Genomic DNA, 27,304 nt, shown 5'->3' with positions numbered 1-27,304 from the left:
GAATTGGAATGTGCAGTGGGATTTTTGTGAATTCGGCGCAAGGCTGATCTTTGCGACATAGGTTTGAGAATCTTATGGGAACACTTGTACTGTTTCTAAATTAAGTGTAGTGGTGGGAGGAGGGTGCTTCGTGCGCATTACAGCACGCTTGCCAATTGTGGCTGCTAATCGTTGGCTCGTATCTGCCTTGACACATTTTCTGGCTGTGAATTATTCCACTTGCATGGCAGTGTGCGCATGTTGGTGTGTTAAAAATTCTGGAGGCGCTGGGTATCGATCCCAGTACCTCTCGCATGCTAAGCGAGCGCTCTACCATCTGAGCTACGCCCCCTGCTGACGAACTGCGCTACATACAGCCATATCAATGACACAGACCCTTGCACTCCCATTATTCCGCTGACAAACACTACTCTCAATGTGTCCGTGAGGGTGTCTTTCAGGTTTCCTGCATTCTGTATCGAATCGTAGTTGGCCAAAATCAAAGTGGCACGCACGACGTCGAAAATAGCGTTCGGCCAACGCTCTGAGGTAGACGAACGTGTTGTCCACTCTCTAGACTTCATTGAGGTTAGGCCGTTATACCTAAGGCAGATTTGCACTCGATGACACCTCGACAACAGCCGGTCCTCACATTTACGTCTTGCTCTCCTTACGTCAGTATACGAGTCTGTGACGCTGGCTTTGCAACATCTTGCGTGCCTTTAGGCTCGCCGCGACCAACACTTACCACGCACTGACCACAAAACATGGAGGCGCCGGGGCTTGAACCCGGGACCTTTCATATGCAAAGCGAACGCTCTACCAACTGAGCTACGCCCCCAAGCACAACCAAGCTGCGCTGTTCTCCGTTCTTTGCTACTCTCATGTGCACGGACGCGATGGTTGGTTGGTTTGCAGGGGTGAAGGGACCAGAGTACAAAGGCGCGGACACGTTCACATACGCAAGAGTTCCAAGTACTTTCGATGCTCTGGTATTACGACTGCAAATTCCGTCCGTTTTTAACGTCTTAAATTGAAGGGACAGTCACAAGTTGCTCCGTTTTCACTCCATGTCGACAATCACACAGCACCTGAGGTAACAAGCACATCTGAAGACCCATTGTGCACTCGACTGTTCATGCCAACTCACTGCCTCGCACTTTACTACTGTGTACCACTCTTGTCGTCCAACTGCAAAAGACTGGGCCACAACAACTTTCCGCGTCTCCATTGCACTGCGCAAACTACGAAACGCTCCCCAAACATGGCACTCACCCACGCAGACGACTTTTCCGACTTTACACGACGCTCACGCAACGCTCACGCTAGTGACAGCCTTATTTAGAGCTTGACGTCGCACACAAGCGAATGAGCACATTTCGCCGACGACTTAGGCCGCCCTCCTAGTGTGGCTGTTCGGTGTCTGCAGGCAGCGAGGGGCTGCAAGCTTCCTGTGTTCGCGCCTATGTCACCTCTGCTTGCTTGTCAGAGACAGAGTATCGCAAAACATACAACTCACTCCATGAATTGATTGCTACGGCATCTGTCATCAGCAGTCACAACTAGCAACACCAGTAGCAGCCGACTGCACGTCAAGAATTGGAATGTGCAGTGGGATTTTTGTGAATTCGGCGCAAGGCTGATCTTTGCGACATAGGTTTGAGAATCTTATGGGAACACTTGTACTGTTTCTAAATTAAGTGTAGTGGTGGGAGGAGGGTGCTTCGTGCGCATTACAGCACGCTTGCCAATTGTGGCTGCTAATCGTTGGCTCGTATCTGTCTTGACACATTTTCTGGCTGTGAATTATTCCACTTGCATGGCAGTGTGCGCATGTTGGTGTGTTAAAAATTCTGGAGGCGCTGGGTATCGATCCCAGTACCTCTCGCATGCTAAGCGAGCGCTCTACCAGCTGAGCTACGCCCCCTGCTGACGAACTGCGCTACATACAGCCATATCAATGACACAGACCCTTGCACTCCCATTATTCCGCTGACAAACACTACTCTCAATGTGTCCGTGAGGGTGTCTTTCAGGTTTCCTGCATTCTGTATCGAATCGTAGTTGGCCAAAATCAAAGTGGCACGCACGACGTCGAAAATAGCGTTCGGCCAACGCTCTGAGGTAGACGAACGTGTTGTCCACTCTCTAGACTTCATTGAGGTTAGGCCGTTATACCTAAGGCAGATTTGCACTCGATGACACCTCGACAACAGCCGGTCCTCACATTTACGTCTTGCTCTCCTTACGTCAGTATACGAGTCTGTGACGCTGGCTTTGCAACATCTTGCGTGCCTTTAGGCTCGCCGCGACCAACACTTACCACGCACTGACCACAAAACATGGAGGCGCCGGGGCTTGAACCCGGGACCTTTCACATGCAAAGCGAACGCTCTACCAACTGAGCTACGCCCCCAAGCACAACCAAGCTGCGCTGTTCTCCGTTCTTTGCTACTCTCATGTGCACGGACGCGATGGTTGGTTGGTTTGCAGGGGTGAAGGGACCAGAGTACAAAGGCGCGGACACGTTCACATACGCAAGAGTTCCAAGTAGTTTCGATGCTCTGGTATTACGACTGCAAATTCCGTCCGTTTTTAACGTCTTAAATTGAAGGGACAGTCACAAGTTGCTCCGTTTTCACTCCATGTCGACAATCACACAGCACCTGAGGTAACAAGCACATCTGAAGACCCATTGTGCACTCGACTGTTCATGCCAACTCACTGCCTCGCACTTTACTACTGTGTACCACTCTTGTCGTCCAACTGCAAAAGACTGGGCCACAACAACTTTCCGCGTCTCCATTGCACTGCGCAAACTACGAAACGCTCCCCAAACATGGCACTCACCCACGCAGACGACTTTTCCGACTTTACACGACGCTCACGCAACGCTCACGCTAGTGACAGCCTTATTTAGAGCTTGACGTCGCACACAAGCGAATGAGCACATTTCGCCGACGACTTCGGCCGCCCTCCTAGTGTGGCTGTTCGGTGTCTGCAGGCAGCGAGGGGCTGCAAGCTTCCTGTGTTCGCGCCTATGTCACCTCTGCTTGCTTGTCAGAGACAGAGTATCGCAAAACATACAACTCACTCCATGAATTGATTGCTACGGCATCTGTCATCAGCAGTCACAACTAGCAACACCAGTAGCAGCCGACTGCACGTCAAGAATTGGAATGTGCAGTGGGATTTTTGTGAATTCGGCGCAAGGCTGATCTTTGCGACATAGGTTTGAGAATCTTATGGGAACACTTGTACTGTTTCTAAATTAAGTGTAGTGGTGGGAGGAGGGTGCTTCGTGCGCATTACAGCACGCTTGCCAATTGTGGCTGCTAATCGTTGGCTCGTATCTGCCTTGACACATTTTCTGGCTGTGAATTATTCCACTTGCATGGCAGTGTGCGCATGTTGGTGTGTTAAAAATTCTGGAGGCGCTGCCTCGCACTTTACTACTGTGTACCACTCTTGTCGTCCAACTGCAAAAGACTGGGCCACAACAACTTTCCGCGTCTCCATTGCACTGCGCAAACTACGAAACGCTCCCCAAACATGGCACTCACCCACGCAGACGACTTTTCCGACTTTACACGACGCTCACGCAACGCTCACGCTAGTGACAGCCTTATTTAGAGCTTGACGTCGCACACAAGCGAATGAGCACATTTCGCCGACGACTTAGGCCGCCCTCCTAGTGTGCCTGTTCGGTGTCTGCAGGCAGCGAGGGGCTGCAAGCTTCCTGTGTTCGCGCCTATGTCACCTCTGCTTGCTTGTCAGAGACAGAGTATCGCAAAACATACGACTCACTCCATGAATTGATTGCTACGGCATCTGTCATCAGCAGTCACAACTAGCAACACCAGTAGCAGCCGACTGCACGTCAAGAATTGGAATGTGCAGTGGGATTTTTGTGAATTCGGCGCAAGGCTGATCTTTGCGACATAGGTTTGAGAATCTTATGGGAACACTTGTACTGTTTCTAAATTAAGTGTAGTGGTGGGAGGAGGGTGCTTCGTGCGCATTACAGCACGCTTGCCAATTGTGGCTGCTAATCGTTGGCTCGTATCTGCCTTGACACATTTTCTGGCTGTGAATTATTCCACTTGCATGGCAGTGTGCGCATGTTGGTGTGTTAAAAATTCTGGAGGCGCTGCCTCGCACTTTACTACTGTGTACCACTCTTGTCGTCCAACTGCAAAAGACTGGGCCACAACAACTTTCCGCGTCTCCATTGCACTGCGCAAACTACGAAACGCTCCCCAAACATGGCACTCACCCACGCAGACGACTTTTCCGACTTTACACGACGCTCACGCAACGCTCACGCTAGTGACAGCCTTATTTAGAGCTTGACGTCGCACACAAGCGAATGAGCACATTTCGCCGACGACTTAGGCCGCCCTCCTAGTGTGCCTGTTCGGTGTCTGCAGGCAGCGAGGGGCTGCAAGCTTCCTGTGTTCGCGCCTATGTCACCTCTGCTTGCTTGTCAGAGACAGAGTATCGCAAAACATACAACTCACTCCATGAATTGATTGCTACGGCATCTGTCATCAGCAGTCACAACTAGCAACACCAGTAGCAGCCGACTGCACGTCAAGAATTGGAATGTGCAGTGGGATTTTTGTGAATTCGGCGCAAGGCTGATCTTTGCGACATAGGTTTGAGAATCTTATGGGAACACTTGTACTGTTTCTAAATTAAGTGTAGTGGTGGGAGGAGGGTGCTTCGTGCGCATTACAGCACGCTTGCCAATTGTGGCTGCTAATCGTTGGCTCGTATCTGCCTTGACACATTTTCTGGCTGTGAATTATTCCACTTGCATGGCAGTGTGCGCATGTTGGTGTGTTAAAAATTCTGGAGGCGCTGGGTATCGATCCCAGTACCTCTCGCATGCTAAGCGAGCGCTCTACCATCTGAGCTACGCCCCCTGCTGACGAACTGCGCTACATACAGCCATATCAATGACACAGACCCTTGCACTCCCATTATTCCGCTGACAAACACTACTCTCAATGTGTCCGTGAGGGTGTCTTTCAGGTTTCCTGCATTCTGTATCGAATCGTAGTTGGCCAAAATCAAAGTGGCACGCACGACGTCGAAAATAGCGTTCGGCCAACGCTCTGAGGTAGACGAACGTGTTGTCCACTCTCTAGACTTCATTGAGGTTAGGCCGTTATACCTAAGGCAGATTTGCACTCGATGACACCTCGACAACAGCCGGTCCTCACATTTACGTCTTGCTCTCCTTACGTCAGTATACGAGTCTGTGACGCTGGCTTTGCAACATCTTGCGTGCCTTTAGGCTCGCCGCGACCAACACTTACCACGCACTGACCACAAAACATGGAGGCGCCGGGGCTTGAACCCGGGACCTTTCATATGCAAAGCGAACGCTCTACCAACTGAGCTACGCCCCCAAGCACAACCAAGCTGCGCTGTTCTCCGTTCTTTGCTACTCTCATGTGCACGGACGCGATGGTTGGTTGGTTTGCAGGGGTGAAGGGACCAGAGTACAAAGGCGCGGACACGTTCACATACGCAAGAGTTCCAAGTACTTTCGATGCTCTGGTATTACGACTGCAAATTCCGTCCGTTTTTAACGTCTTAAATTGAAGGGACAGTCACAAGTTGCTCCGTTTTCACTCCATGTCGACAATCACACAGCACCTGAGGTAACAAGCACATCTGAAGACCCATTGTGCACTCGACTGTTCATGCCAACTCACTGCCTCGCACTTTACTACTGTGTACCACTCTTGTCGTCCAACTGCAAAAGACTGGGCCACAACAACTTTCCGCGTCTCCATTGCACTGCGCAAACTACGAAACGCTCCCCAAACATGGCACTCACCCACGCAGACGACTTTTCCGACTTTACACGACGCTCACGCAACGCTCACGCTAGTGACAGCCTTATTTAGAGCTTGACGTCGCACACAAGCGAATGAGCACATTTCGCCGACGACTTAGGCCGCCCTCCTAGTGTGGCTGTTCGGTGTCTGCAGGCAGCGAGGGGCTGCAAGCTTCCTGTGTTCGCGCCTATGTCACCTCTGCTTGCTTGTCAGAGACAGAGTATCGCAAAACATACAACTCACTCCATGAATTGATTGCTACGGCATCTGTCATCAGCAGTCACAACTAGCAACACCAGTAGCAGCCGACTGCACGTCAAGAATTGGAATGTGCAGTGGGATTTTTGTGAATTCGGCGCAAGGCTGATCTTTGCGACATAGGTTTGAGAATCTTATGGGAACACTTGTACTGTTTCTAAATTAAGTGTAGTGGTGGGAGGAGGGTGCTTCGTGCGCATTACAGCACGCTTGCCAATTGTGGCTGCTAATCGTTGGCTCGTATCTGTCTTGACACATTTTCTGGCTGTGAATTATTCCACTTGCATGGCAGTGTGCGCATGTTGGTGTGTTAAAAATTCTGGAGGCGCTGGGTATCGATCCCAGTACCTCTCGCATGCTAAGCGAGCGCTCTACCAGCTGAGCTACGCCCCCTGCTGACGAACTGCGCTACATACAGCCATATCAATGACACAGACCCTTGCACTCCCATTATTCCGCTGACAAACACTACTCTCAATGTGTCCGTGAGGGTGTCTTTCAGGTTTCCTGCATTCTGTATCGAATCGTAGTTGGCCAAAATCAAAGTGGCACGCACGACGTCGAAAATAGCGTTCGGCCAACGCTCTGAGGTAGACGAACGTGTTGTCCACTCTCTAGACTTCATTGAGGTTAGGCCGTTATACCTAAGGCAGATTTGCACTCGATGACACCTCGACAACAGCCGGTCCTCACATTTACGTCTTGCTCTCCTTACGTCAGTATACGAGTCTGTGACGCTGGCTTTGCAACATCTTGCGTGCCTTTAGGCTCGCCGCGACCAACACTTACCACGCACTGACCACAAAACATGGAGGCGCCGGGGCTTGAACCCGGGACCTTTCACATGCAAAGCGAACGCTCTACCAACTGAGCTACGCCCCCAAGCACAACCAAGCTGCGCTGTTCTCCGTTCTTTGCTACTCTCATGTGCACGGACGCGATGGTTGGTTGGTTTGCAGGGGTGAAGGGACCAGAGTACAAAGGCGCGGACACGTTCACATACGCAAGAGTTCCAAGTAGTTTCGATGCTCTGGTATTACGACTGCAAATTCCGTCCGTTTTTAACGTCTTAAATTGAAGGGACAGTCACAAGTTGCTCCGTTTTCACTCCATGTCGACAATCACACAGCACCTGAGGTAACAAGCACATCTGAAGACCCATTGTGCACTCGACTGTTCATGCCAACTCACTGCCTCGCACTTTACTACTGTGTACCACTCTTGTCGTCCAACTGCAAAAGACTGGGCCACAACAACTTTCCGCGTCTCCATTGCACTGCGCAAACTACGAAACGCTCCCCAAACATGGCACTCACCCACGCAGACGACTTTTCCGACTTTACACGACGCTCACGCTAGTGACAGCCTTATTTAGAGCTTGACGTCGCACACAAGCGAATGAGCACATTTCGCCGACGACTTAGGCCGCCCTCCTAGTGTGGCTGTTCGGTGTCTGCAGGCAGCGAGGGGCTGCAAGCTTCCTGTGTTCGCGCCTATGTCACCTCTGCTTGCTTGTCAGAGACAGAGTATCGCAAAACATACAACTCACTCCATGAATTGATTGCTACGGCATCTGTCATCAGCAGTCACAACTAGCAACACCAGTAGCAGCCGACTGCACGTCAAGAATTGGAATGTGCAGTGGGATTTTTGTGAATTCGGCGCAAGGCTGATCTTTGCGACATAGGTTTGAGAATCTTATGGGAACACTTGTACTGTTTCTAAATTAAGTGTAGTGGTGGGAGGAGGGTGCTTCGTGCGCATTACAGCACGCTTGCCAATTGTGGCTGCTAATCGTTGGCTCGTATCTGTCTTGACACATTTTCTGGCTGTGAATTATTCCACTTGCATGGCAGTGTGCGCATGTTGGTGTGTTAAAAATTCTGGAGGCGCTGGGTATCGATCCCAGTACCTCTCGCATGCTAAGCGAGCGCTCTACCAGCTGAGCTACGCCCCCTGCTGACGAACTGCGCTACATACAGCCATATCAATGACACAGACCCTTGCACTCCCATTATTCCGCTGACAAACACTACTCTCAATGTGTCCGTGAGGGTGTCTTTCAGGTTTCCTGCATTCTGTATCGAATCGTAGTTGGCCAAAATCAAAGTGGCACGCACGACGTCGAAAATAGCGTTCGGCCAACGCTCTGAGGTAGACGAACGTGTTGTCCACTCTCTAGACTTCATTGAGGTTAGGCCGTTATACCTAAGGCAGATTTGCACTCGATGACACCTCGACAACAGCCGGTCCTCACATTTACGTCTTGCTCTCCTTACGTCAGTATACGAGTCTGTGACGCTGGCTTTGCAACATCTTGCGTGCCTTTAGGCTCGCCGCGACCAACACTTACCACGCACTGACCACAAAACATGGAGGCGCCGGGGCTTGAACCCGGGACCTTTCACATGCAAAGCGAACGCTCTACCAACTGAGCTACGCCCCCAAGCACAACCAAGCTGCGCTGTTCTCCGTTCTTTGCTACTCTCATGTGCACGGACGCGATGGTTGGTTGGTTTGCAGGGGTGAAGGGACCAGAGTACAAAGGCGCGGACACGTTCACATACGCAAGAGTTCCAAGTAGTTTCGATGCTCTGGTATTACGACTGCAAATTCCGTCCGTTTTTAACGTCTTAAATTGAAGGGACAGTCACAAGTTGCTCCGTTTTCACTCCATGTCGACAATCACACAGCACCTGAGGTAACAAGCACATCTGAAGACCCATTGTGCACTCGACTGTTCATGCCAACTCACTGCCTCGCACTTTACTACTGTGTACCACTCTTGTCGTCCAACTGCAAAAGACTGGGCCACAACAACTTTCCGCGTCTCCATTGCACTGCGCAAACTACGAAACGCTCCCCAAACATGGCACTCACCCACGCAGACGACTTTTCCGACTTTACACGACGCTCACGCAACGCTCACGCTAGTGACAGCCTTATTTAGAGCTTGACGTCGCACACAAGCGAATGAGCACATTTCGCCGACGACTTCGGCCGCCCTCCTAGTGTGGCTGTTCGGTGTCTGCAGGCAGCGAGGGGCTGCAAGCTTCCTGTGTTCGCGCCTATGTCACCTCTGCTTGCTTGTCAGAGACAGAGTATCGCAAAACATACAACTCACTCCATGAATTGATTGCTACGGCATCTGTCATCAGCAGTCACAACTAGCAACACCAGTAGCAGCCGACTGCACGTCAAGAATTGGAATGTGCAGTGGGATTTTTGTGAATTCGGCGCAAGGCTGATCTTTGCGACATAGGTTTGAGAATCTTATGGGAACACTTGTACTGTTTCTAAATTAAGTGTAGTGGTGGGAGGAGGGTGCTTCGTGCGCATTACAGCACGCTTGCCAATTGTGGCTGCTAATCGTTGGCTCGTATCTGCCTTGACACATTTTCTGGCTGTGAATTATTCCACTTGCATGGCAGTGTGCGCATGTTGGTGTGTTAAAAATTCTGGAGGCGCTGGGTATCGATCCCAGTACCTCTCGCATGCTAAGCGAGCGCTCTACCATCTGAGCTACGCCCCCTGCTGACGAACTGCGCTACATACAGCCATATCAATGACACAGACCCTTGCACTCCCATTATTCCGCTGACAAACACTACTCTCAATGTGTCCGTGAGGGTGTCTTTCAGGTTTCCTGCATTCTGTATCGAATCGTAGTTGGCCAAAATCAAAGTGGCACGCACGACGTCGAAAATAGCGTTCGGCCAACGCTCTGAGGTAGACGAACGTGTTGTCCACTCTCTAGACTTCATTGAGGTTAGGCCGTTATACCTAAGGCAGATTTGCACTCGATGACACCTCGACAACAGCCGGTCCTCACATTTACGTCTTGCTCTCCTTACGTCAGTATACGAGTCTGTGACGCTGGCTTTGCAACATCTTGCGTGCCTTTAGGCTCGCCGCGACCAACACTTACCACGCACTGACCACAAAACATGGAGGCGCCGGGGCTTGAACCCGGGACCTTTCATATGCAAAGCGAACGCTCTACCAACTGAGCTACGCCCCCAAGCACAACCAAGCTGCGCTGTTCTCCGTTCTTTGCTACTCTCATGTGCACGGACGCGATGGTTGGTTGGTTTGCAGGGGTGAAGGGACCAGAGTACAAAGGCGCGGACACGTTCACATACGCAAGAGTTCCAAGTACTTTCGATGCTCTGGTATTACGACTGCAAATTCCGTCCGTTTTTAACGTCTTAAATTGAAGGGACAGTCACAAGTTGCTCCGTTTTCACTCCATGTCGACAATCACACAGCACCTGAGGTAACAAGCACATCTGAAGACCCATTGTGCACTCGACTGTTCATGCCAACTCACTGCCTCGCACTTTACTACTGTGTACCACTCTTGTCGTCCAACTGCAAAAGACTGGGCCACAACAACTTTCCGCGTCTCCATTGCACTGCGCAAACTACGAAACGCTCCCCAAACATGGCACTCACCCACGCAGACGACTTTTCCGACTTTACACGACGCTCACGCAACGCTCACGCTAGTGACAGCCTTATTTAGAGCTTGACGTCGCACACAAGCGAATGAGCACATTTCGCCGACGACTTAGGCCGCCCTCCTAGTGTGGCTGTTCGGTGTCTGCAGGCAGCGAGGGGCTGCAAGCTTCCTGTGTTCGCGCCTATGTCACCTCTGCTTGCTTGTCAGAGACAGAGTATCGCAAAACATACAACTCACTCCATGAATTGATTGCTACGGCATCTGTCATCAGCAGTCACAACTAGCAACACCAGTAGCAGCCGACTGCACGTCAAGAATTGGAATGTGCAGTGGGATTTTTGTGAATTCGGCGCAAGGCTGATCTTTGCGACATAGGTTTGAGAATCTTATGGGAACACTTGTACTGTTTCTAAATTAAGTGTAGTGGTGGGAGGAGGGTGCTTCGTGCGCATTACAGCACGCTTGCCAATTGTGGCTGCTAATCGTTGGCTCGTATCTGTCTTGACACATTTTCTGGCTGTGAATTATTCCACTTGCATGGCAGTGTGCGCATGTTGGTGTGTTAAAAATTCTGGAGGCGCTGGGTATCGATCCCAGTACCTCTCGCATGCTAAGCGAGCGCTCTACCAGCTGAGCTACGCCCCCTGCTGACGAACTGCGCTACATACAGCCATATCAATGACACAGACCCTTGCACTCCCATTATTCCGCTGACAAACACTACTCTCAATGTGTCCGTGAGGGTGTCTTTCAGGTTTCCTGCATTCTGTATCGAATCGTAGTTGGCCAAAATCAAAGTGGCACGCACGACGTCGAAAATAGCGTTCGGCCAACGCTCTGAGGTAGACGAACGTGTTGTCCACTCTCTAGACTTCATTGAGGTTAGGCCGTTATACCTAAGGCAGATTTGCACTCGATGACACCTCGACAACAGCCGGTCCTCACATTTACGTCTTGCTCTCCTTACGTCAGTATACGAGTCTGTGACGCTGGCTTTGCAACATCTTGCGTGCCTTTAGGCTCGCCGCGACCAACACTTACCACGCACTGACCACAAAACATGGAGGCGCCGGGGCTTGAACCCGGGACCTTTCACATGCAAAGCGAACGCTCTACCAACTGAGCTACGCCCCCAAGCACAACCAAGCTGCGCTGTTCTCCGTTCTTTGCTACTCTCATGTGCACGGACGCGATGGTTGGTTGGTTTGCAGGGGTGAAGGGACCAGAGTACAAAGGCGCGGACACGTTCACATACGCAAGAGTTCCAAGTAGTTTCGATGCTCTGGTATTACGACTGCAAATTCCGTCCGTTTTTAACGTCTTAAATTGAAGGGACAGTCACAAGTTGCTCCGTTTTCACTCCATGTCGACAATCACACAGCACCTGAGGTAACAAGCACATCTGAAGACCCATTGTGCACTCGACTGTTCATGCCAACTCACTGCCTCGCACTTTACTACTGTGTACCACTCTTGTCGTCCAACTGCAAAAGACTGGGCCACAACAACTTTCCGCGTCTCCATTGCACTGCGCAAACTACGAAACGCTCCCCAAACATGGCACTCACCCACGCAGACGACTTTTCCGACTTTACACGACGCTCACGCAACGCTCACGCTAGTGACAGCCTTATTTAGAGCTTGACGTCGCACACAAGCGAATGAGCACATTTCGCCGACGACTTCGGCCGCCCTCCTAGTGTGGCTGTTCGGTGTCTGCAGGCAGCGAGGGGCTGCAAGCTTCCTGTGTTCGCGCCTATGTCACCTCTGCTTGCTTGTCAGAGACAGAGTATCGCAAAACATACAACTCACTCCATGAATTGATTGCTACGGCATCTGTCATCAGCAGTCACAACTAGCAACACCAGTAGCAGCCGACTGCACGTCAAGAATTGGAATGTGCAGTGGGATTTTTGTGAATTCGGCGCAAGGCTGATCTTTGCGACATAGGTTTGAGAATCTTATGGGAACACTTGTACTGTTTCTAAATTAAGTGTAGTGGTGGGAGGAGGGTGCTTCGTGCGCATTACAGCACGCTTGCCAATTGTGGCTGCTAATCGTTGGCTCGTATCTGCCTTGACACATTTTCTGGCTGTGAATTATTCCACTTGCATGGCAGTGTGCGCATGTTGGTGTGTTAAAAATTCTGGAGGCGCTGCCTCGCACTTTACTACTGTGTACCACTCTTGTCGTCCAACTGCAAAAGACTGGGCCACAACAACTTTCCGCGTCTCCATTGCACTGCGCAAACTACGAAACGCTCCCCAAACATGGCACTCACCCACGCAGACGACTTTTCCGACTTTACACGACGCTCACGCTAGTGACAGCCTTATTTAGAGCTTGACGTCGCACACAAGCGAATGAGCACATTTCGCCGACGACTTAGGCCGCCCTCCTAGTGTGCCTGTTCGGTGTCTGCAGGCAGCGAGGGGCTGCAAGCTTCCTGTGTTCGCGCCTATGTCACCTCTGCTTGCTTGTCAGAGACAGAGTATCGCAAAACATACGACTCACTCCATGAATTGATTGCTACGGCATCTGTCATCAGCAGTCACAACTAGCAACACCAGTAGCAGCCGACTGCACGTCAAGAATTGGAATGTGCAGTGGGATTTTTGTGAATTCGGCGCAAGGCTGATCTTTGCGACATAGGTTTGAGAATCTTATGGGAACACTTGTACTGTTTCTAAATTAAGTGTAGTGGTGGGAGGAGGGTGCTTCGTGCGCATTACAGCACGCTTGCCAATTGTGGCTGCTAATCGTTGGCTCGTATCTGCCTTGACACATTTTCTGGCTGTGAATTATTCCACTTGCATGGCAGTGTGCGCATGTTGGTGTGTTAAAAATTCTGGAGGCGCTGCCTCGCACTTTACTACTGTGTACCACTCTTGTCGTCCAACTGCAAAAGACTGGGCCACAACAACTTTCCGCGTCTCCATTGCACTGCGCAAACTACGAAACGCTCCCCAAACATGGCACTCACCCACGCAGACGACTTTTCCGACTTTACACGACGCTCACGCAACGCTCACGCTAGTGACAGCCTTATTTAGAGCTTGACGTCGCACACAAGCGAATGAGCACATTTCGCCGACGACTTAGGCCGCCCTCCTAGTGTGCCTGTTCGGTGTCTGCAGGCAGCGAGGGGCTGCAAGCTTCCTGTGTTCGCGCCTATGTCACCTCTGCTTGCTTGTCAGAGACAGAGTATCGCAAAACATACAACTCACTCCATGAATTGATTGCTACGGCATCTGTCATCAGCAGTCACAACTAGCAACACCAGTAGCAGCCGACTGCACGTCAAGAATTGGAATGTGCAGTGGGATTTTTGTGAATTCGGCGCAAGGCTGATCTTTGCGACATAGGTTTGAGAATCTTATGGGAACACTTGTACTGTTTCTAAATTAAGTGTAGTGGTGGGAGGAGGGTGCTTCGTGCGCATTACAGCACGCTTGCCAATTGTGGCTGCTAATCGTTGGCTCGTATCTGCCTTGACACATTTTCTGGCTGTGAATTATTCCACTTGCATGGCAGTGTGCGCATGTTGGTGTGTTAAAAATTCTGGAGGCGCTGGGTATCGATCCCAGTACCTCTCGCATGCTAAGCGAGCGCTCTACCATCTGAGCTACGCCCCCTGCTGACGAACTGCGCTACATACAGCCATATCAATGACACAGACCCTTGCACTCCCATTATTCCGCTGACAAACACTACTCTCAATGTGTCCGTGAGGGTGTCTTTCAGGTTTCCTGCATTCTGTATCGAATCGTAGTTGGCCAAAATCAAAGTGGCACGCACGACGTCGAAAATAGCGTTCGGCCAACGCTCTGAGGTAGACGAACGTGTTGTCCACTCTCTAGACTTCATTGAGGTTAGGCCGTTATACCTAAGGCAGATTTGCACTCGATGACACCTCGACAACAGCCGGTCCTCACATTTACGTCTTGCTCTCCTTACGTCAGTATACGAGTCTGTGACGCTGGCTTTGCAACATCTTGCGTGCCTTTAGGCTCGCCGCGACCAACACTTACCACGCACTGACCACAAAACATGGAGGCGCCGGGGCTTGAACCCGGGACCTTTCATATGCAAAGCGAACGCTCTACCAACTGAGCTACGCCCCCAAGCACAACCAAGCTGCGCTGTTCTCCGTTCTTTGCTACTCTCATGTGCACGGACGCGATGGTTGGTTGGTTTGCAGGGGTGAAGGGACCAGAGTACAAAGGCGCGGACACGTTCACATACGCAAGAGTTCCAAGTACTTTCGATGCTCTGGTATTACGACTGCAAATTCCGTCCGTTTTTAACGTCTTAAATTGAAGGGACAGTCACAAGTTGCTCCGTTTTCACTCCATGTCGACAATCACACAGCACCTGAGGTAACAAGCACATCTGAAGACCCATTGTGCACTCGACTGTTCATGCCAACTCACTGCCTCGCACTTTACTACTGTGTACCACTCTTGTCGTCCAACTGCAAAAGACTGGGCCACAACAACTTTCCGCGTCTCCATTGCACTGCGCAAACTACGAAACGCTCCCCAAACATGGCACTCACCCACGCAGACGACTTTTCCGACTTTACACGACGCTCACGCAACGCTCACGCTAGTGACAGCCTTATTTAGAGCTTGACGTCGCACACAAGCGAATGAGCACATTTCGCCGACGACTTAGGCCGCCCTCCTAGTGTGGCTGTTCGGTGTCTGCAGGCAGCGAGGGGCTGCAAGCTTCCTGTGTTCGCGCCTATGTCACCTCTGCTTGCTTGTCAGAGACAGAGTATCGCAAAACATACAACTCACTCCATGAATTGATTGCTACGGCATCTGTCATCAGCAGTCACAACTAGCAACACCAGTAGCAGCCGACTGCACGTCAAGAATTGGAATGTGCAGTGGGATTTTTGTGAATTCGGCGCAAGGCTGATCTTTGCGACATAGGTTTGAGAATCTTATGGGAACACTTGTACTGTTTCTAAATTAAGTGTAGTGGTGGGAGGAGGGTGCTTCGTGCGCATTACAGCACGCTTGCCAATTGTGGCTGCTAATCGTTGGCTCGTATCTGTCTTGACACATTTTCTGGCTGTGAATTATTCCACTTGCATGGCAGTGTGCGCATGTTGGTGTGTTAAAAATTCTGGAGGCGCTGGGTATCGATCCCAGTACCTCTCGCATGCTAAGCGAGCGCTCTACCAGCTGAGCTACGCCCCCTGCTGACGAACTGCGCTACATACAGCCATATCAATGACACAGACCCTTGCACTCCCATTATTCCGCTGACAAACACTACTCTCAATGTGTCCGTGAGGGTGTCTTTCAGGTTTCCTGCATTCTGTATCGAATCGTAGTTGGCCAAAATCAAAGTGGCACGCACGACGTCGAAAATAGCGTTCGGCCAACGCTCTGAGGTAGACGAACGTGTTGTCCACTCTCTAGACTTCATTGAGGTTAGGCCGTTATACCTAAGGCAGATTTGCACTCGATGACACCTCGACAACAGCCGGTCCTCACATTTACGTCTTGCTCTCCTTACGTCAGTATACGAGTCTGTGACGCTGGCTTTGCAACATCTTGCGTGCCTTTAGGCTCGCCGCGACCAACACTTACCACGCACTGACCACAAAACATGGAGGCGCCGGGGCTTGAACCCGGGACCTTTCACATGCAAAGCGAACGCTCTACCAACTGAGCTACGCCCCCAAGCACAACCAAGCTGCGCTGTTCTCCGTTCTTTGCTACTCTCATGTGCACGGACGCGATGGTTGGTTGGTTTGCAGGGGTGAAGGGACCAGAGTACAAAGGCGCGGACACGTTCACATACGCAAGAGTTCCAAGTAGTTTCGATGCTCTGGTATTACGACTGCAAATTCCGTCCGTTTTTAACGTCTTAAATTGAAGGGACAGTCACAAGTTGCTCCGTTTTCACTCCATGTCGACAATCACACAGCACCTGAGGTAACAAGCACATCTGAAGACCCATTGTGCACTCGACTGTTCATGCCAACTCACTGCCTCGCACTTTACTACTGTGTACCACTCTTGTCGTCCAACTGCAAAAGACTGGGCCACAACAACTTTCCGCGTCTCCATTGCACTGCGCAAACTACGAAACGCTCCCCAAACATGGCACTCACCCACGCAGACGACTTTTCCGACTTTACACGACGCTCACGCTAGTGACAGCCTTATTTAGAGCTTGACGTCGCACACAAGCGAATGAGCACATTTCGCCGACGACTTAGGCCGCCCTCCTAGTGTGGCTGTTCGGTGTCTGCAGGCAGCGAGGGGCTGCAAGCTTCCTGTGTTCGCGCCTATGTCACCTCTGCTTGCTTGTCAGAGACAGAGTATCGCAAAACATACAACTCACTCCATGAATTGATTGCTACGGCATCTGTCATCAGCAGTCACAACTAGCAACACCAGTAGCAGCCGACTGCACGTCAAGAATTGGAATGTGCAGTGGGATTTTTGTGAATTCGGCGCAAGGCTGATCTTTGCGACATAGGTTTGAGAATCTTATGGGAACACTTGTACTGTTTCTAAATTAAGTGTAGTGGTGGGAGGAGGGTGCTTCGTGCGCATTACAGCACGCTTGCCAATTGTGGCTGCTAATCGTTGGCTCGTATCTGCCTTGACACATTTTCTGGCTGTGAATTATTCCACTTGCATGGCAGTGTGCGCATGTTGGTGTGTTAAAAATTCTGGAGGCGCTGGGTATCGATCCCAGTACCTCTCGCATGCTAAGCGAGCGCTCTACCATCTGAGCTACGCCCCCTGCTGACGAACTGCGCTACATACAGCCATATCAATGACACAGACCCTTGCACTCCCATTATTCCGCTGACAAACACTACTCTCAATGTGTCCGTGAGGGTGTCTTTCAGGTTTCCTGCATTCTGTATCGAATCGTAGTTGGCCAAAATCAAAGTGGCACGCACGACGTCGAAAATAGCGTTCGGCCAACGCTCTGAGGTAGACGAACGTGTTGTCCACTCTCTAGACTTCATTGAGGTTAGGCCGTTATACCTAAGGCAGATTTGCACTCGATGACACCTCGACAACAGCCGGTCCTCACATTTACGTCTTGCTCTCCTTACGTCGGTATACGAGTCTGTGACGCTGGCTTTGCAACATCTTGCGTGTCTTTAGGCTCGCCGCGACCAACACTTACCACGCACTGACCACAAAACATGGAGGCGCCGGGGCTTGAACCCGGGACCTATCACATGCAAAGCGAACGCTCTACCAACTGAGCTACGCCCCCAAGCACAAGCAAGCTGCGCTGATCTCCGTTCTTTGCTACTCTTATGTGCACGGACGCGATGGTTGGTTGGTTTGCAGGGGTGAAGGGACCAGAGTACAAAGGCGCGGACACGTTCACATACGCAAGAGTTCCAAGTAGTTTCGATGCTCTGGTATTACGACTGCAAATTCCGTCCGTTTTTAACGTCTTAAATTGAAGGGACAGTCACAAGTTGCTCCGTTTTCACTCCATGTCGACAATCACACAGCACCTGAGGTAACAAGCACATCTGAAGACCCATTGTGCACTCGACTGTTCATGCCAACTCACTGCCTCGCACTTTACTACTGTGTACCACTCTTGTCGTCCAACTGCAAAAGACTGGGCCACAACAACTTTCCGCGTCTCCATTGCACTGCGCAAACTACGAAACGCTCCCCAAACATGGCACTCACCCACGCAGACGACTTTTCCGACTTTACACGACGCTCACGCAACGCTCACGCTAGTGACAGCCTTATTTAGAGCTTGACGTCGCACACAAGCGAATGAGCACATTTCGCCGACGACTTAGGCCGCCCTCCTAGTGTGGCTGTTCGGTGTCTGCAGGCAGCGAGGGGCTGCAAGCTTCCTGTGTTCGCGCCTATGTCACCTCTGCTTGCTTGTCAGAGACAGAGTATCGCAAAACATACAACTCACTCCATGAATTGATTGCTACGGCATCTGTCATCAGCAGTCACAACTAGCAACACCAGTAGCAGCCGACTGCACGTCAAGAATTGGAATGTGCAGTGGGATTTTTGTGAATTCGGCGCAAGGCTGATCTTTGCGACATAGGTTTGAGAATCTTATGGGAACACTTGTACTGTTTCTAAATTAAGTGTAGTGGTGGGAGGAGGGTGCTTCGTGCGCATTACAGCACGCTTGCCAATTGTGGCTGCTAATCGTTGGCTCGTATCTGCCTTGACACATTTTCTGGCTGTGAATTATTCCACTTGCATGGCAGTGTGCGCATGTTGGTGTATTAAAAATTCTGGAGGCGCTGCCTCGCACTTTACTACTGTGTACCACTCTTGTCGTCCAACTGCAAAAGACTGGGCCACAACAACTTTCCGCGTCTCCATTGCACTGCGCAAACTACGAAACGCTCCCCAAACATGGCACTCACCCACGCAGACGACTTTTCCGACTTTACACGACGCTCACGCAACGCTCACGCTAGTGACAGCCTTATTTAGAGCTTGACGTCGCACACAAGCGAATGAGCACATTTCGCCGACGACTTAGGCCGCCCTCCTAGTGTGGCTGTTCGGTGTCTGCAGGCAGCGAGGGGCTGCAAGCTTCCTGTGTTCGCGCCTATGTCACCTCTGCTTGCTTGTCAGAGACAGAGTATCGCAAAACATACAACTCACTCCATGAATTGATTGCTACGGCATCTGTCATCAGCAGTCACAACTAGCAACACCAGTAGCAGCCGACTGCACGTCAAGAATTGGAATGTGCAGTGGGATTTTTGTGAATTCGGCGCAAGGCTGATCTTTGCGACATAGGTTTGAGAATCTTATGGGAACACTTGTACTGTTTCTAAATTAAGTGTAGTGGTGGGAGGAGGGTGCTTCGTGCGCATTACAGCACGCTTGCCAATTGTGGCTGCTAATCGTTGGCTCGTATCTGCCTTGACACATTTTCTGGCTGTGAATTATTCCACTTGCATGGCAGTGTGCGCATGTTGGTGTGTTAAAAATTCTGGAGGCGCTGGGTATCGATCCCAGTACCTCTCGCATGCTAAGCGAGCGCTCTACCATCTGAGCTACGCCCCCTGCTGACGAACTGCGCTACATACAGCCATATCAATGACACAGACCCTTGCACTCCCATTATTCCGCTGACAAACACTACTCTCAATGTGTCCGTGAGGGTGTCTTTCAGGTTTCCTGCATTCTGTATCGAATCGTAGTTGGCCAAAATCAAAGTGGCACGCACGACGTCGAAAATAGCGTTCGGCCAACGCTCTGAGGTAGACGAACGTGTTGTCCACTCTCTAGACTTCATTGAGGTTAGGCCGTTATACCTAAGGCAGATTTGCACTCGATGACACCTCGACAACAGCCGGTCCTCACATTTACGTCTTGCTCTCCTTACGTCGGTATACGAGTCTGTGACGCTGGCTTTGCAACATCTTGCGTGTCTTTAGGCTCGCCGCGACCAACACTTACCACGCACTGACCACAAAACATGGAGGCGCCGGGGCTTGAACCCGGGACCTTTCACATGCAAAGCGAACGCTCTACCAACTGAGCTACGCCCCCAAGCACAACCAAGCTGCGCTGATCTCCGTTCTTTGCTACTCTTATGTGCACGGACGCGATGGTTGGTTGGTTTGCTGGGGTGAAGGGACCAGAGTACAAAGGCGCGGACACGTTCACATACGCAAGAGTTCCAAGTAGTTTCGATGCTCTGGTATTACGACTGCAAATTCCGTCCGTTTTTAACGTCTTAAATTGAAGGGACAGTCACAAGTTGCTCCGTTTTCACTCCATGTCGACAATCACACAGCACCTGAGGTAACAAGCACATCTGAAGACCCATTGTGCACTCGACTGTTCATGCCAACTCACTGCCTCGCACTTTACTACTGTGTACCACTCTTGTCGTCCAACTGCAAAAGACTGGGCCACAACAACTTTCCGCGTCTCCATTGCACTGCGCAAACTACGAAACGCTCCCCAAACATGGCACTCACCCACGCAGACGACTTTTCCGACTTTACACGACGCTCACGCAACGCTCACGCTAGTGACAGCCTTATTTAGAGCTTGACGTCGCACACAAGCGAATGAGCACATTTCGCCGACGACTTAGGCCGCCCTCCTAGTGTGGCTGTTCGGTGTCTGCAGGCAGCGAGGGGCTGCAAGCTTCCTGTGTTCGCGCCTATGTCACCTCTGCTTGCTTGTCAGAGACAGAGTATCGCAAAACATACAACTCACTCCATGAATTGATTGCTACGGCATCTGTCATCAGCAGTCACAACTGGCAACACCAGTAGCAGCCGACTGCACGTCAAGAATTGGAATGTGCAGTGGGATTTTTGTGAATTCGGCGCAAGGCTGATCTTTGCGACATAGGTTTGAGAATCTTATGGGAACACTTGTACTGTTTCTAAATTAAGTGTAGTGGTGGGAGGAGGGTGCTTCGTGCGCATTACAGCACGCTTGCCAATTGTGGCTGCTAATCGTTGGCTCGTATCTGCCTTGACACATTTTCTGGCTGTGAATTATTCCACTTGCATGGCAGTGTGCGCATGTTGGTGTGTTAAAAATTCTGGAGGCGCTGGGTATCGATCCCAGTACCTCTCGCATGCTAAGCGAGCGCTCTACCATCTGAGCTACGCCCCCTGCTGACGAACTGCGCTACATACAGCCATATCAATGACACAGACCCTTGCACTCCCATTATTCCGCTGACAAACACTACTCTCAATGTGTCCGTGAGGGTGTCTTTCAGGTTTCCTGCATTCTGTATCGAATCGTAGTTGGCCAAAATCAAAGTGGCACGCACGACGTCGAAAATAGCGTTCGGCCAACGCTCTGAGGTAGACGAACGTGTTGTCCACTCTCTAGACTTCATTGAGGTTAGGCCGTTATACCTAAGGCAGATTTGCACTCGATGACACCTCGACAACAGCCGGTCCTCACATTTACGTCTTGCTCTCCTTACGTCGGTATACGAGTCTGTGACGCTGGCTTTGCAACATCTTGCGTGTCTTTAGGCTCGCCGCGACCAACACTTACCACGCACTGACCACAAAACATGGAGGCGCCGGGGCTTGAACCCGGGACCTTTCACATGCAAAGCGAACGCTCTACCAACTGAGCTACGCCCCCAAGCACAAGCAAGCTGCGCTGATCTCCGTTCTTTGCTACTCTTATGTGCACGGACGCGATGGTTGGTTGGTTTGCTGGGGTGAAGGGACCAGAGTACAAAGGCGCGGACACGTTCACATACGCAAGAGTTCCAAGTAGTTTCGATGCTCTGGTATTACGACTGCAAATTCCGTCCGTTTTTAACGTCTTAAATTGAAGGGACAGTCACAAGTTGCTCCGTTTTCACTCCATGTCGACAATCACACAGCACCTGAGGTAACAAGCACATCTGAAGACCCATTGTGCACTCGACTGTTCATGCCAACTCACTGCCTCGCACTTTACTACTGTGTACCACTCTTGTCGTCCAACTGCAAAAGACTGGGCCACAACAACTTTCCGCGTCTCCATTGCACTGCGCAAACTACGAAACGCTCCCCAAACATGGCACTCACCCACGCAGACGACTTTTCCGACTTTACACGACGCTCACGCAACGCTCACGCTAGTGACAGCCTTATTTAGAGCTTGACGTCGCACACAAGCGAATGAGCACATTTCGCCGACGACTTAGGCCGCCCTCCTAGTGTGGCTGTTCGGTGTCTGCAGGCAGCGAGGGGCTGCAAGCTTCCTGTGTTCGCGCCTATGTCACCTCTGCTTGCTTGTCAGAGACAGAGTATCGCAAAACATACAACTCACTCCATGAATTGATTGCTACGGCATCTGTCATCAGCAGTCACAACTGGCAACACCAGTAGCAGCCGACTGCACGTCAAGAATTGGAATGTGCAGTGGGATTTTTGTGAATTCGGCGCAAGGCTGATCTTTGCGACATAGGTTTGAGAATCTTATGGGAACACTTGTACTGTTTCTAAATTAAGTGTAGTGGTGGGAGGAGGGTGCTTCGTGCGCATTACAGCACGCTTGCCAATTGTGGCTGCTAATCGTTGGCTCGTATCTGCCTTGACACATTTTCTGGCTGTGAATTATTCCACTTGCATGGCAGTGTGCGCATGTTGGTGTGTTAAAAATTCTGGAGGCGCTGGGTATCGATCCCAGTACCTCTCGCATGCTAAGCGAGCGCTCTACCATCTGAGCTACGCCCCCTGCTGACGAACTGCGCTACATACAGCCATATCAATGACACAGACCCTTGCACTCCCATTATTCCGCTGACAAACACTACTCTCAATGTGTCCGTGAGGGTGTCTTTCAGGTTTCCTGCATTCTGTATCGAATCGTAGTTGGCCAAAATCAAAGTGGCACGCACGACGTCGAAAATAGCGTTCGGCCAACGCTCTGAGGTAGACGAACGTGTTGTCCACTCTCTAGACTTCATTGAGGTTAGGCCGTTATACCTAAGGCAGATTTGCACTCGATGACACCTCGACAACAGCCGGTCCTCACATTTACGTCTTGCTCTCCTTACGTCGGTATACGAGTCTGTGACGCTGGCTTTGCAACATCTTGCGTGTCTTTAGGCTCGCCGCGACCAACACTTACCACGCACTGACCACAAAACATGGAGGCGCCGGGGCTTGAACCCGGGACCTTTCACATGCAAAGCGAACGCTCTACCAACTGAGCTACGCCCCCAAGCACAACCAAGCTGCGCTGATCTCCGTTCTTTGCTACTCTTATGTGCACGGACGCGATGGTTGGTTGGTTTGCAGGGGTGAAGGGACCAGAGTACAAAGGCGCGGACACGTTCACATACGCAAGAGTTCCAAGTAGTTTCGATGCTCTGGTATTACGACTGCAAATTCCGTCCGTTTTTAACGTCTTAAATTGAAGGGACAGTCACAAGTTGCTCCGTTTTCACTCCATGTCGACAATCACACAGCACCTGAGGTAACAAGCACATCTGAAGACCCATTGTGCACTCGACTGTTCATGCCAACTCACTGCCTCGCACTTTACTACTGTGTACCACTCTTGTCGTCCAACTGCAAAAGACTGGGCCACAACAACTTTCCGCGTCTCCATTGCACTGCGCAAACTACGAAACGCTCCCCAAACATGGCACTCACCCACGCAGACGACTTTTCCGACTTTACACGACGCTCACGCAACGCTCACGCTAGTGACAGCCTTATTTAGAGCTTGACGTCGCACACAAGCGAATGAGCACATTTCGCCGACGACTTAGGCCGCCCTCCTAGTGTGGCTGTTCGGTGTCTGCAGGCAGCGAGGGGCTGCAAGCTTCCTGTGTTCGCGCCTATGTCACCTCTGCTTGCTTGTCAGAGACAGAGTATCGCAAAACATACAACTCACTCCATGAATTGATTGCTACGGCATCTGTCATCAGCAGTCACAACTAGCAACACCAGTAGCAGCCGACTGCACGTCAAGAATTGGAATGTGCAGTGGGATTTTTGTGAATTCGGCGCAAGGCTGATCTTTGCGACATAGGTTTGAGAATCTTATGGGAACACTTGTACTGTTTCTAAATTAAGTGTAGTGGTGGGAGGAGGGTGCTTCGTGCGCATTACAGCACGCTTGCCAATTGTGGCTGCTAATCGTTGGCTCGTATCTGCCTTGACACATTTTCTGGCTGTGAATTATTCCACTTGCATGGCAGTGTGCGCATGTTGGTGTGTTAAAAATTCTGGAGGCGCTGGGTATCGATCCCAGTACCTCTCGCATGCTAAGCGAGCGCTCTACCATCTGAGCTACGCCCCCTGCTGACGAACTGCGCTACATACAGCCATATCAATGACACAGACCCTTGCACTCCCATTATTCCGCTGACAAACACTACTCTCAATGTGTCCGTGAGGGTGTCTTTCAGGTTTCCTGCATTCTGTATCGAATCGTAGTTGGCCAAAATCAAAGTGGCACGCACGACGTCGAAAATAGCGTTCGGCCAACGCTCTGAGGTAGACGAACGTGTTGTCCACTCTCTAGACTTCATTGAGGTTAGGCCGTTATACCTAAGGCAGATTTGCACTCGATGACACCTCGACAACAGCCGGTCCTCACATTTACGTCTTGCTCTCCTTACGTCGGTATACGAGTCTGTGACGCTGGCTTTGCAACATCTTGCGTGTCTTTAGGCTCGCCGCGACCAACACTTACCACGCACTGACCACAAAACATGGAGGCGCCGGGGCTTGAACCCGGGACCTTTCACATGCAAAGCGAACGCTCTACCAACTGAGCTACGCCCCCAAGCACAAGCAAGCTGCGCTGATCTCCGTTCTTTGCTACTCTTATGTGCACGGACGCGATGGTTGGTTGGTTTGCAGGGGTGAAGGGACCAGAGTACAAAGGCGCGGACACGTTCACATACGCAAGAGTTCCAAGTAGTTTCGATGCTCTGGTATTACGACTGCAAATTCCGTCCGTTTTTAACGTCTTAAATTGAAGGGACAGTCACAAGTTGCTCCGTTTTCACTCCATGTCGACAATCACACAGCACCTGAGGTAACAAGCACATCTGAAGACCCATTGTGCACTCGACTGTTCATGCCAACTCACTGCCTCGCACTTTACTACTGTGTACCACTCTTGTCGTCCAACTGCAAAAGACTGGGCCACAACAACTTTCCGCGTCTCCATTGCACTGCGCAAACTACGAAACGCTCCCCAAACATGGCACTCACCCACGCAGACGACTTTTCCGACTTTACACGACGCTCACGCTAGTGACAGCCTTATTTAGAGCTTGACGTCGCACACAAGCGAATGAGCACATTTCGCCGACGACTTAGGCCGCCCTCCTAGTGTGGCTGTTCGGTGTCTGCAGGCAGCGAGGGGCTGCAAGCTTCCTGTGTTCGCGCCTATGTCACCTCTGCTTGCTTGTCAGAGACAGAGTATCGCAAAACATACAACTCACTCCATGAATTGATTGCTACGGCATCTGTCATCAGCAGTCACAACTAGCAACACCAGTAGCAGCCGACTGCACGTCAAGAATTGGAATGTGCAGTGGGATTTTTGTGAATTCGGCGCAAGGCTGATCTTTGCGACATAGGTTTGAGAATCTTATGGGAACACTTGTACTGTTTCTAAATTAAGTGTAGTGGTGGGAGGAGGGTGCTTCGTGCGCATTACAGCACGCTTGCCAATTGTGGCTGCTAATCGTTGGCTCGTATCTGCCTTGACACATTTTCTGGCTGTGAATTATTCCACTTGCATGGCAGTGTGCGCATGTTGGTGTGTTAAAAATTCTGGAGGCGCTGGGTATCGATCCCAGTACCTCTCGCATGCTAAGCGAGCGCTCTACCATCTGAGCTACGCCCCCTGCTGACGAACTGCGCTACATACAGCCATATCAATGACACAGACCCTTGCACTCCCATTATTCCGCTGACAAACACTACTCTCAATGTGTCCGTGAGGGTGTCTTTCAGGTTTCCTGCATTCTGTATCGAATCGTAGTTGGCCAAAATCAAAGTGGCACGCACGACGTCGAAAATAGCGTTCGGCCAACGCTCTGAGGTAGACGAACGTGTTGTCCACTCTCTAGACTTCATTGAGGTTAGGCCGTTATACCTAAGGCAGATTTGCACTCGATGACACCTCGACAACAGCCGGTCCTCACATTTACGTCTTGCTCTCCTTACGTCGGTATACGAGTCTGTGACGCTGGCTTTGCAACATCTTGCGTGTCTTTAGGCTCGCCGCGACCAACACTTACCACGCACTGACCACAAAACATGGAGGCGCCGGGGCTTGAACCCGGGACCTTTCACATGCAAAGCGAACGCTCTACCAACTGAGCTACGCCCCCAAGCACAAGCAAGCTGCGCTGATCTCCGTTCTTTGCTACTCTTATGTGCACGGACGCGATGGTTGGTTGGTTTGCTGGGGTGAAGGGACCAGAGTACAAAGGCGCGGACACGTTCACATACGCAAGAGTTCCAAGTAGTTTCGATGCTCTGGTATTACGACTGCAAATTCCGTCCGTTTTTAACGTCTTAAATTGAAGGGACAGTCACAAGTTGCTCCGTTTTCACTCCATGTCGACAATCACACAGCACCTGAGGTAACAAGCACATCTGAAGACCCATTGTGCACTCGACTGTTCATGCCAACTCACTGCCTCGCACTTTACTACTGTGTACCACTCTTGTCGTCCAACTGCAAAAGACTGGGCCACAACAACTTTCCGCGTCTCCATTGCACTGCGCAAACTACGAAACGCTCCCCAAACATGGCACTCACCCACGCAGACGACTTTTCCGACTTTACACGACGCTCACGCAACGCTCACGCTAGTGACAGCCTTATTTAGAGCTTGACGTCGCACACAAGCGAATGAGCACATTTCGCCGACGACTTAGGCCGCCCTCCTAGTGTGGCTGTTCGGTGTCTGCAGGCAGCGAGGGGCTGCAAGCTTCCTGTGTTCGCGCCTATGTCACCTCTGCTTGCTTGTCAGAGACAGAGTATCGCAAAACATACAACTCACTCCATGAATTGATTGCTACGGCATCTGTCATCAGCAGTCACAACTAGCAACACCAGTAGCAGCCGACTGCACGTCAAGAATTGGAATGTGCAGTGGGATTTTTGTGAATTCGGCGCAAGGCTGATCTTTGCGACATAGGTTTGAGAATCTTATGGGAACACTTGTACTGTTTCTAAATTAAGTGTAGTGGTGGGAGGAGGGTGCTTCGTGCGCATTACAGCACGCTTGCCAATTG

At 51.0% G+C, this 27,304-nt stretch overlaps 30 non-coding genes across 30 annotated transcripts; all 30 read right to left on the bottom strand.

Moving 5' to 3' along the window:
- Positions 1-258: 258 nt before the first annotated feature.
- Trnaa-agc lies at positions 259-331 on the bottom strand. Its single transcript has one exon. It is a non-coding gene; the product is annotated as a tRNA-Ala (tRNA).
- Positions 332-747: 416 nt separating this feature from the next.
- Positions 748-820, bottom strand: Trnaa-ugc. The gene has a single exon. It is a non-coding gene; the product is annotated as a tRNA-Ala (tRNA).
- A 1,013-nt stretch (positions 821-1,833) lies between these two features.
- Trnaa-agc lies at positions 1,834-1,906 on the bottom strand. Its single transcript has one exon. It is a non-coding gene; the product is annotated as a tRNA-Ala (tRNA).
- A 416-nt stretch (positions 1,907-2,322) lies between these two features.
- Trnaa-ugc lies at positions 2,323-2,395 on the bottom strand. Its single transcript has one exon. It is a non-coding gene; the product is annotated as a tRNA-Ala (tRNA).
- Positions 2,396-4,834: 2,439 nt separating this feature from the next.
- Trnaa-agc lies at positions 4,835-4,907 on the bottom strand. The gene has a single exon. It is a non-coding gene; the product is annotated as a tRNA-Ala (tRNA).
- A 416-nt stretch (positions 4,908-5,323) lies between these two features.
- On the bottom strand, positions 5,324-5,396 carry Trnaa-ugc. Its single transcript has one exon. It is a non-coding gene; the product is annotated as a tRNA-Ala (tRNA).
- A 1,013-nt stretch (positions 5,397-6,409) lies between these two features.
- Trnaa-agc lies at positions 6,410-6,482 on the bottom strand. The gene has a single exon. It is a non-coding gene; the product is annotated as a tRNA-Ala (tRNA).
- Positions 6,483-6,898: 416 nt separating this feature from the next.
- Trnaa-ugc lies at positions 6,899-6,971 on the bottom strand. Its single transcript has one exon. It is a non-coding gene; the product is annotated as a tRNA-Ala (tRNA).
- Positions 6,972-7,973: 1,002 nt separating this feature from the next.
- Trnaa-agc lies at positions 7,974-8,046 on the bottom strand. The gene has a single exon. It is a non-coding gene; the product is annotated as a tRNA-Ala (tRNA).
- A 416-nt stretch (positions 8,047-8,462) lies between these two features.
- Positions 8,463-8,535, bottom strand: Trnaa-ugc. Its single transcript has one exon. It is a non-coding gene; the product is annotated as a tRNA-Ala (tRNA).
- A 1,013-nt stretch (positions 8,536-9,548) lies between these two features.
- Positions 9,549-9,621, bottom strand: Trnaa-agc. The gene has a single exon. It is a non-coding gene; the product is annotated as a tRNA-Ala (tRNA).
- A 416-nt stretch (positions 9,622-10,037) lies between these two features.
- Positions 10,038-10,110, bottom strand: Trnaa-ugc. The gene has a single exon. It is a non-coding gene; the product is annotated as a tRNA-Ala (tRNA).
- Positions 10,111-11,123: 1,013 nt separating this feature from the next.
- Trnaa-agc lies at positions 11,124-11,196 on the bottom strand. Its single transcript has one exon. It is a non-coding gene; the product is annotated as a tRNA-Ala (tRNA).
- A 416-nt stretch (positions 11,197-11,612) lies between these two features.
- Trnaa-ugc lies at positions 11,613-11,685 on the bottom strand. The gene has a single exon. It is a non-coding gene; the product is annotated as a tRNA-Ala (tRNA).
- Positions 11,686-14,113: 2,428 nt separating this feature from the next.
- Trnaa-agc lies at positions 14,114-14,186 on the bottom strand. The gene has a single exon. It is a non-coding gene; the product is annotated as a tRNA-Ala (tRNA).
- Positions 14,187-14,602: 416 nt separating this feature from the next.
- Positions 14,603-14,675, bottom strand: Trnaa-ugc. Its single transcript has one exon. It is a non-coding gene; the product is annotated as a tRNA-Ala (tRNA).
- Positions 14,676-15,688: 1,013 nt separating this feature from the next.
- Trnaa-agc lies at positions 15,689-15,761 on the bottom strand. Its single transcript has one exon. It is a non-coding gene; the product is annotated as a tRNA-Ala (tRNA).
- Positions 15,762-16,177: 416 nt separating this feature from the next.
- Positions 16,178-16,250, bottom strand: Trnaa-ugc. Its single transcript has one exon. It is a non-coding gene; the product is annotated as a tRNA-Ala (tRNA).
- Positions 16,251-17,252: 1,002 nt separating this feature from the next.
- Positions 17,253-17,325, bottom strand: Trnaa-agc. Its single transcript has one exon. It is a non-coding gene; the product is annotated as a tRNA-Ala (tRNA).
- A 416-nt stretch (positions 17,326-17,741) lies between these two features.
- On the bottom strand, positions 17,742-17,814 carry Trnaa-ugc. Its single transcript has one exon. It is a non-coding gene; the product is annotated as a tRNA-Ala (tRNA).
- A 1,726-nt stretch (positions 17,815-19,540) lies between these two features.
- On the bottom strand, positions 19,541-19,613 carry Trnaa-agc. Its single transcript has one exon. It is a non-coding gene; the product is annotated as a tRNA-Ala (tRNA).
- A 416-nt stretch (positions 19,614-20,029) lies between these two features.
- Positions 20,030-20,102, bottom strand: Trnaa-ugc. The gene has a single exon. It is a non-coding gene; the product is annotated as a tRNA-Ala (tRNA).
- Positions 20,103-21,115: 1,013 nt separating this feature from the next.
- Positions 21,116-21,188, bottom strand: Trnaa-agc. Its single transcript has one exon. It is a non-coding gene; the product is annotated as a tRNA-Ala (tRNA).
- A 416-nt stretch (positions 21,189-21,604) lies between these two features.
- Trnaa-ugc lies at positions 21,605-21,677 on the bottom strand. Its single transcript has one exon. It is a non-coding gene; the product is annotated as a tRNA-Ala (tRNA).
- Positions 21,678-22,690: 1,013 nt separating this feature from the next.
- Trnaa-agc lies at positions 22,691-22,763 on the bottom strand. Its single transcript has one exon. It is a non-coding gene; the product is annotated as a tRNA-Ala (tRNA).
- Positions 22,764-23,179: 416 nt separating this feature from the next.
- Trnaa-ugc lies at positions 23,180-23,252 on the bottom strand. The gene has a single exon. It is a non-coding gene; the product is annotated as a tRNA-Ala (tRNA).
- Positions 23,253-24,265: 1,013 nt separating this feature from the next.
- Positions 24,266-24,338, bottom strand: Trnaa-agc. The gene has a single exon. It is a non-coding gene; the product is annotated as a tRNA-Ala (tRNA).
- A 416-nt stretch (positions 24,339-24,754) lies between these two features.
- Positions 24,755-24,827, bottom strand: Trnaa-ugc. The gene has a single exon. It is a non-coding gene; the product is annotated as a tRNA-Ala (tRNA).
- A 1,002-nt stretch (positions 24,828-25,829) lies between these two features.
- Trnaa-agc lies at positions 25,830-25,902 on the bottom strand. The gene has a single exon. It is a non-coding gene; the product is annotated as a tRNA-Ala (tRNA).
- A 416-nt stretch (positions 25,903-26,318) lies between these two features.
- Trnaa-ugc lies at positions 26,319-26,391 on the bottom strand. Its single transcript has one exon. It is a non-coding gene; the product is annotated as a tRNA-Ala (tRNA).
- Positions 26,392-27,304: the final 913 nt, after the last annotated feature.

The sequence above is a fragment of the Schistocerca americana genome, unplaced genomic scaffold (assembly GCF_021461395.2).
Source record: "Schistocerca americana isolate TAMUIC-IGC-003095 unplaced genomic scaffold, iqSchAmer2.1 HiC_scaffold_247, whole genome shotgun sequence".
NCBI lineage: Eukaryota > Metazoa > Arthropoda > Insecta > Orthoptera > Acrididae > Schistocerca > Schistocerca americana.
Note: the sequence above shows the minus strand (reverse complement) of the source record. Positions and strands in the feature narration are given on the sequence as shown.